This window comes from Copadichromis virginalis, linkage group LG6 (assembly GCF_057382275.1).
Source record: "Copadichromis virginalis isolate Kocher_CV1m ecotype Utaka linkage group LG6, C_Virginalis_male_GT1.1, whole genome shotgun sequence".
NCBI lineage: Eukaryota > Metazoa > Chordata > Actinopteri > Cichliformes > Cichlidae > Copadichromis > Copadichromis virginalis.
Genome location: NC_140623.1, coordinates 37,770,920 through 37,779,990, shown reverse-complemented (window position 1 = coordinate 37,779,990; position 9,071 = coordinate 37,770,920). Strand labels below are relative to the sequence as shown.

Below are 9,071 nucleotides of genomic sequence, written 5' to 3'. Positions count from 1 at the left end.
ATTCTGTAATCTATATTTATCTGCCCATTTCTCCATTACACTTATACTAGTATTTTTCCAACACTAGCCTGAATGAATTTAAAAAAAATTAGGTTAGTAAACTGTAGAAGAAGACTGAAAATGCAGGGATGTACAGCTTTTATGAAAATTGCCATCTTTGTTCAACCAATTCCGAATCAAAATGTTGCAGTTCACTTTAAAGTTGTTGAGACAGTGTTCAGCAAGAGGATGTACAAACTAAAGTTAACTGTAGCAGCAGGTCACATGAAATGAAGAACGCAGGCTGTGCTTCCTAATGATGCTCCTTCACTAATGATCTACTTATGTATTGTTACCCTAAAAATATATAAATTCATCCCCCACACGAAATTTTTTTTTTACTTTTTTGACAAAGTGTGTTTTTTTTCTTTTCTAACTGGACACATTCCAGTTAGAAAAGGTGTGTAATTTTGGAAAAAAGCTGTCTGAGCTTAACACATACATGAATTATTGCTTCAACACTTATCCAGGAGCAGAACTGTGAAAAACTGCAAGAGATAGAGGGAGTGAAGTGGTATTGGCAAAAATGCTTAAAAGAGAAAAAGGAGGCGGAGAGAAACAGAGAGAGAAACAGGAAAGAGTCAACAACAGGTGTTTGTGTGAGTAGACACTTATGTTCAGTATAGTTTTATCCCTATAAAAAAAACAAAAAACTGAAAAAACTCTTGTTGCTTAATTTCCCATTTAATAGGACACACAGAGATTTTAATTTAGTTTTTTTATACGAAGGTACAGTGCTTTCCCTTTAGAATTATTATGCATACATGTATGTACATGTCTATAACCTTCAAATTCAGCCATGGCTGCTCAATAACATTTGCGGTGTATATTTTTTTCTTATCATGTATTATATGAATTTTTATAAAACTAGAAATTAAGTTCAGGTTTGTCAAGTTCTATACCACAAAGTTTTCTTTAAAGTTACTGTCAAACCTGAGGTAATTTACATGTGAATGATGAGGGTGTGGCCACTAAACAGTAGGCATCCTTTATCAACTTATGAATGGTGGATTTTTGTCAACCATTTCTGGAATTTAATGGAGGGACTGGAGAACAATTCGGTGCAAAGTGATGAAGACAGTTTCCCCAGTGACCATGCTGCCTGCACAGTCTGGACCATCAGTCGACATCAAAAAACAGTCTCCCATTTGCTTATCTACCACAGGCAGCAGGCACACTATTTACTGAGCAGTTGCTATTGCACACTCTCATTTAATGACATTTGTTATTTCAATTCCACTCCACACAGTTTCCTCTTCAACTTTAGCAGGGAAAGAGACGAAGAGAAGAGCCTTTTACATTAGGATATTTACTTCCTTTTGCTCAGACTGTGGCAGGGATGCTCTCTTCTGACTCTGCTTCTTGAGGTTTGTTTTTTCGTCTGTGCTAAATTTAGTGTTAACCAAAACTGGTCTTTTGAAAGATTAAGTTGGCATTTTTTGAGTATCCTCATTATGTAGGGCCCAAATAATAGATTGACATGCATTTTCCCTACTGTTATTCATCGTCATAAAATGTCTATGTTAATATAAGGTCTCTTGATGCTTTCACCATGTTATCAAGGGACTGATATTATTCAGACATGCCCATTGCAAAGTAGAAACAGATGTAGATGATACAGGATCTGGATTATCACATGCAGTGTCAGAGACATACAATTAAAAGCCATAGTATTAAAATATTGGATCACTTAAATGTAGTCAAAGTGATTTTCAGATTAATTATTTTTTAATGCCATTCCTCTGTCACTTATAATGATGCAGTTTGATGCTTACATACTATGCAACTGGGCAATAGAGTATCACCAGCAGGATTGCTTACATGTGGGTTTTTGGATAAACTTTGGATTTCTGGATTAGCTTTGACATTAGTGAGTGTTAAATGCTTTGGGTATGGATTAAATGGTCCCCTCATTCAATTCATACATTAATATTAAATGTATAGCTTTAGTGAAATAAAAGTGGCATTAAGAGCTTAGCAAATTAATTCATACCAAATTAATGACCAATGCAGATTTTTTTATTTATAGTACATTAAAGAGATTTAGCTAAAGCATGCATACTGAAAAGTGACATCCCAACCTTTAGTCCTTTTTTGAGGTTAATACGATATTCCTGCTTAGCACATTTGTGGCTCCAGAGTGTAATGGTTAACAAATTTGACTGGTGACTGACAAGTTGCTGGTTTGATTCTAGCTGGAAACATTAGACTGATATCTGTACTCCCAGTTGTGTAAGATACTAGAAAAAATATTCTCCACTAGATTTTATGACTTCATCACAAAAAGCAATGTGCTATATGAACAGCGGCACATGTTTAGTAAACCCCCAAATAAAATCCCCCAAAAACAAACAAACCAAAACAAACACACAATACATGCTTTAATTAAGCTTAAAGATAAAGTAACACCTGCTTTTTAAAACAACAAAATATTCTGTAAAAAAATTCTTACATCTTAAAAGAAGCATTTGGTACAGTTGACCATGACCATGACCTTTTACTAAACTATGGGATTAGAGGGGTGGCATTATTGAGGGTTAATGGCCAAACTGAAAAATGTTTGCCTGAATAAATACCACAAAATTGAAATTAGAACCTGTTGTCTATGGGGTCTTCCAAAGATCTGTTTTTGGGGCCTTATTTACATTACTGGCATATCCACAATTTTAAATACATTAAAAGTAATGTTTGCAGATGACACAAACTATTGTGCTGTGGAACTTGGAACAACTTCAGTTAATTTTAATTAATTAAATAAACTGAATAACTGGTTTGACAATAATAAATTAACACTGAATTTGAAAAAAAAAAAAAAACAAAACAAAATCCATGATATCTGAGAATTGTAAAATTCTATCACTGGGGAAATAATGACGAAAAAAATAGAATTAGAAAAGGTGACCGAAATCCAATTTCTTGGGATAATAATACATCACAAATTATCCTGGAAATTCCACATTACTTATATTAAAGGCAAAATATCAAAGTCTGTTGCAGATGTAACCCACATAAAAAGAGCTGCATCTATAACTAAGCCGAAATTTTAAATTCCAATTGGGAGCGTGCCCGTGAAGGCATCGCGACGCGTCATGGCGCGTGTCTGCACATGCCTGTTGTGACCAATCACATTCGCGAGGCACCGATATATGCCTTCCGGGTTGTCGCCTCGAAACGACGCGGGGGAGAGGCGTTAGCGGATGGAAGCAACAGGTACGTGGGGCGAGCGCTTTTCGCTGTTTACTATCTTGGCTCGTTTTTGAATTAATTGTGGATTGCGTTCAACAGTATTTTGATACCGCCGTGGGTAGATGCGTGGGGCTCGTATGTGACATCGCACGTAGTGAATGGTGAGTGAGTCTGAATGTTTGTTTGTGTAACCTGTATCAGTATGCCAGTGCTATTAGCTGATGGGATGGCTGAGGCTTACTGCATTACTACTGCTCTCACTTTATGTGGCTGTAGTTTTGTTATTTGAGATTGTCATTTGTTTTAATTCATTACAATGGTTGGATATGTATTTGTTGTATTTTCTCATGGATTTTATGTGTACACTGGAACTAAAGCTAGCTTGGGAAGTTTAGATGAATTTTGCTAATAGTGGTTTTGTGATTATAGTGCAGGCTAGTGGTGCTCTGGAGAGACCACAGCGACACCACTACTTTGGATGGCGAGCTAGGCCCAACGAGCCAGAACCCCAGCTACAACTTCCTGCGGTCTGGTAGGAGGCTGCTGCGGCCTACACTCTCCCCTCTTGGTTTAGTCCCCTAAATCTCACTTCTGAGATTTCAGCTTTGGAATCTTAGTGCTGATCATCCTACTTCAAATTTCAACCTGTCTAGACTGTCATACGCGTTGGATTTATATCACTCATGAAATAAACTTTATGGACATTGTTGCCAGAGGTTGGACGAGGTTCCTGCACTGCCGTGCAGCGGATATTTTACAAGCTTGAATTGTTTTATTTTTTCCTTGTCTGCAGATTTTGTAAATATTGGTGTTTGGTAGTTGCACTTTGTTTTCACTATAAATAACATTTGTAATCACAATATCTGTGGTTGTACGTTTATTGTACTTTACTCACCTCCTAGAGCCGAATCTGATATCTTCTGAATTAGCCCAACTATTCATAACCAACTTAAATTATTTTAGCTTATGTACTTGCTACATAAGACAAATTAGTGGCGAGCCAGCCAGGAGGTTGTGTCAAGTATAATATTGTTGTGTACATTCAGTCTCACTATCTCACCATATTACTATGAACATGGACTTGTTGGAGTCATTAGGTGTTAAAATACCAAACGCGGTGTTGGTCAGTGGCGTCCCCGCATATGAGGTTGAGGAGGTTGAAGATTTTCTTCTCCAGTATGGTGCTATTGAACGCTCCGTGCCAATAAACTCACCCGGTTCTGAGTTTAATAATATGCTCGTTGTTGAGTTTAAAACAGGGTCTGCTTTTGATTTATTGGGTCCGATTCTGCCGTATACATTTAAGCCCTTAAATAATGAATATCATATAAAAAGCTTGTCTAAAATCTATGCGGCTACTGTCGGGTGCACAAAGACTAAGACTTATTTAGCTGACTTAAAACAAGTAGCAAAACTGTCTGGTCAGGATTTTGCTGAAGTTCTCCAAGAACTAATGACCCAAATAAATGGAGCTGTTTCAGAACTGCGCCCAGGAAAACCAGAAGGGCTCAAGCAGGAATGCACTGCCGCATCTGAACCCAAAATGGCTGCCACTCCGGATCGACAAACCCACAACAGGGCTAGCCCTGTCACTTCTTCAGCTGCCCTACATCCTACAACAACAGAAGGACATTCTATCAGTATGTCTGCGGCTGAGTTGAATCCACCTGAAGTACAGAGGTATGTTGTGGAGCATATAGTAAAGAGCGAAGATGTAAACATACGCTCATCCCATAAGCTGCGCATGTTTTCTGGGAGACTACCACACCCACAGCATGAGGTGGACTATGATACATGGCGCTCTGGAGTGGATCTCATCTTAAAGGATCCAGCCATTTCAGAACTGCGAAGATCCAGACACATCCTTGATAGTCTTTTACCACCTGCAGCGGACATAATCAAGCACCTTAACCCCGACCTACCAGCAGAGACTTATATTCAACATCTTGATTCTGCTTATGGAATTGTACAGGACGGGGAAGAACTTTATGCGAAGTTCATGGACACGCTGCAGAACTCGGGTGAGAAACCATCCGGCTACTTACAGCGACTTCAGGTGGCCCTGAGTTTAGCTGTCAAGCGGGGAGGAGTCAAGCAGAGTGAAGTGAACAGGCACCTGCTCAGCCAATTCTGTAGGGGATGTTGGGATAGCAATCTTATCTCTGAGCTTCAGCTGAAGCAGAGAAAATCCAACCCACCTTCTTTTGCAGAACTGTTACTCCTATTAAGAACTGAAGAAGACAGAGAAGCTAGCAAAACTCTGAGGATGAAGCAACATTTGGGAACACCAAGACACAGAGTTGCAGCTCAAGCTCAGTTCGCAGTAGAAGAAGAAAAGGGGGTCTGTGCTGCGTTGTCCACTCTCACCCAGCAGATGGCGGAGATACAAAAGCAACTTGCCGCCTTAACTGCCTCCCAGTCTCACCAGTCCCGTACTCCTGTTCCAAAGCAGCACCCGAAGCAAAGAACGGATACACAGGGGAATATATCATCTAACCCCAAGCCTGGGTTCTGTTTCAGGTGTGGGGAAGATGGACACATTAGACCACAGTGTGAGAACAGACCCAATCCCGCATTGGTCAATGCAAAACGCAAACAGTTCAGTGAAAAGAAACCAAAATGGCAGAAGCGGAATTCATCAACTGGACATTTAAACTAGATACAGTTTCTGTAATGGGACGTACAGGAACTGTGCAGGACCCACATTGTCCCGCAAAGGAGGAAAGGAACAAGGAGGAAATTGTTCACTGTGTAGACCTACACACTTGTCCGAAGGCAACTACAATGTTACCTCATGGGTTAGTTGGGTCAAGATGCACAACAGAGGTGACCCTAGCAGGCCATCCATTGAAATGCCTGCTTGATACAGGATCACAGGTTACTACAATACCTGTATCCTTTTACAACAATCATCTTCATGACCAACAAATTCAACCACTCCATGATCTTCTCCAGGTGGAAGGTGCTGCGGGTCAAACCATTCCATATCTTGGATACATTGAGGTTTCCGTCAAGTTCCCCAGAGATTTTGTTGGTGAAGAATATGAAGTAACAACATTGGCTCTAGTTGTTCCGGACGTACACCCTGACGTCCCCGCTACTGTGCTAATTGGGATGAACACCCTGGAACCCCTGTATGAACAGCATCTTAACCAGCATCCGAGCTATCAGCCTAGCACTCATGGGTACAGAGCGGTGTTGAAAACACTACAGCTGTCACACGAGCAGAAGGAGAATGGCAGCATTGGGAATGTGAGGCTACTAAGCAAAGCTCCAGTGCGTGTTCCGGCCGGCCGCACTATTGTCATCCAGGGCTCTGCCAAAGTTTCCACCCCGTTGTTTAGCCAGAGTGTTCTCCTACAGCATCCTGCTTCCACCTTACCTGGGGGGTTGTGTGTCAGCAGTTGTCTCATCAACTTCCCAGCTCTTTCTCCATACAAGGTTCCTGTGGTTATTACAAATGAGTCGGAGCAAGATACCTTCATTCCACCTCACAGTGTCATTGCGGATTTGGAAACCTACCACTGCATCTTGTCTGAACATCGCGTGACCCATCTTCCAGTCAGGAACACTACCACCAGCCTGAACTTTGATTTTGGTGATTCTCCACTGTCACCTGAATGGAGGACGCGAGTCATAGGCAAGCTGAATGACATCTCGGAGGTCTTTTCGCATCATGACTTGGATTTTGGATGTACATCAGCTGTCAAACATCATATTCCACTCCATGACAATACACCATTCAAGCAACGTGCCCGGCCAATCCATCCACAAGATTTCGAAGCTGTCCGCCGTCACCTGCGTGAGCTCCTGGAAGCCGGCATTATAAGGGAATCATCGTCTCCTTTTGCTTCGCCTATCGTGGTGGTCAGAAAGAAGAACGGTGAGGTCCGGCTGTGCATAGACTACCGGAAACTAAACCTTCAAACCATCAAGGATGCATACCCCTTACCTAATTTGGAGGAATCCTTTTCAGCACTCACTGGTTCTAAGTGGTTTTCAGTGCTCGACCTGAAGTCCGGTTACTACCAGATCCAGATGGAGGAGGAAGACAAGGCAAAGACTGCTTTTGTGACTCCTCTTGGGTTCTGGGAGTTTAACCAAATGCCTCAAGGTGTTACCAACGCCCCAAGCACCTTTCAGCGCTTGATGGAGCGATGCATGGGGGACCTTCACCTAAAGGAAGTGCTCGTTTTCCTGGATGACTTAATCATCTATTCGGACACTCTTGAGGAACACGAACGAAGGCTGCTGAGAGTCCTGAACCGGTTGAAGGAATATGGGCTGAAACTGGCACCGGAGAAATGTCGATTCTTCCAAAAGTCTGTAAAGTACTTGGGTCATATTGTCTCTGAGGAAGGAGTTCAAACAGATCCCGAGAAGATAGAGACCATCAAGACATGGCCGGTTCCCCAGACTCTGAAACAATTAAGATCTTTTCTGGGTTTTGCTGGTTATTACCGCCGGTTTATAAAAGACTATTCCGTCATTGCTAAACCCCTCAATGACCTGACTCGTGGATATTCTCCAGTTCAAAGATCAAAGACCCTGAAAGCTCACAAGATACCCACCTACAGGCCAAACCAACCCTTCGGGGAGAGGTGGGATACCAAATGTCAAGTTGCATTTGAAACCTTGATTGAGAAGCTTACAACTGCTCCGGTTCTTGGGTTTGCAGACCCGTCTCGTTCATACATTCTGCACACCGATGCGAGTGTGACCGGACTTGGAGCAGTGTTGTATCAAGAGCAAGAGGAGAAACTCCGGGTCATAGCTTATGCTAGCCGCGGATTGTCGCAGAGTGAGAGCCGTTATGCAGCCCACAAGCTGGAATTCCTCGCCCTTAAGTGGAGTGTGACCGAGAAATTCCAAGATTACCTGTACGGGGCAGATTTTACAGTGGTGACGGACAGTAATCCACTGACCTACGTTTTGACAACAGCTAAACTGGACGCTACTGGACACCGTTGGTTGGCTGCATTGTCAACGTACTCCTTTAAACTTCTGTACAGAGCTGGCAAACAGAATTGTGACGCTGATGCGCTTTCGCGGCGACCTTACTCCTGCTCCAGTGATGAAGTTTCTAATGACCATGAACTCATTCGTCAGTTCATTTCTCAACACACAGCTGATTCTGATGTCCTTCCAGAAGAGACTGTGAGAGCAATCTGCCAAAGTCATTTGGTCAGAGCCACACGGCCGGGTGACTGCGGTGAGGTTGGCTTCACACTTGTCGAGTCTTTGTCAGTTCAAATGGATACCATCCCTGACAGTTACTGTTCCGAGGACTGTCATCAGCTGCCTGTCGTTTCTACTCTTAACATCAAAGAGAAACAACACTCAGATCCCTGCATTCGAGAGCTTATTCACCAGCTTGAGACGGGGAACAGGGTTCCACCAACAGCTAGAGCTGAGCTCCCTGAACTTCCGTTCCTGCTCAGAGAATGGTCCAGGTTGGAGCTGGTGGATGGAGTCCTGTACAGGAGGAGACGGGACAATGGAGACCTTTTATATCAGCTTGTCCTTCCAGAGGAGTTGCGGCCATCAGTCCTGAAAAGCCTCCATGAGGATATGGGCCATATGGGGATTGAACGTACACTTGACCTTGTCCGTACGAGATTCTACTGGCCTAAAATGGCAAAGGATGTTGAGCAGAAGATTAAGACTTGTGGCCGCTGTGTGCGCCGAAAAGCCCTGCCGGAAAAAGCTGCTCCACTTGTCAGCATAAAAACATCTCGACCCCTTGAGCTTTTGTGTATGGATTTTCTTGCTCTTGAGCCTGACACTAGTGGCACTCGTGATATCTTAGTCCTGACTGACCATTTCACTAAATTCGCTGTTGCCAT

General features: G+C 42.5%; 1 long non-coding RNA gene across 1 annotated transcript; it reads left to right on the top strand.

Annotated features, from left to right (window-relative positions):
• Window positions 1–3,088: 3,088 nt before the first annotated feature.
• On the top strand, window positions 3,089–3,670 carry LOC146708420 (uncharacterized). The gene is made up of 3 exons (XR_014921108.1): window positions 3,089–3,249; window positions 3,325–3,386; window positions 3,655–3,670. It is a non-coding gene; the product is annotated as an uncharacterized LOC146708420 (long non-coding RNA).
• Window positions 3,671–9,071: the final 5,401 nt, after the last annotated feature.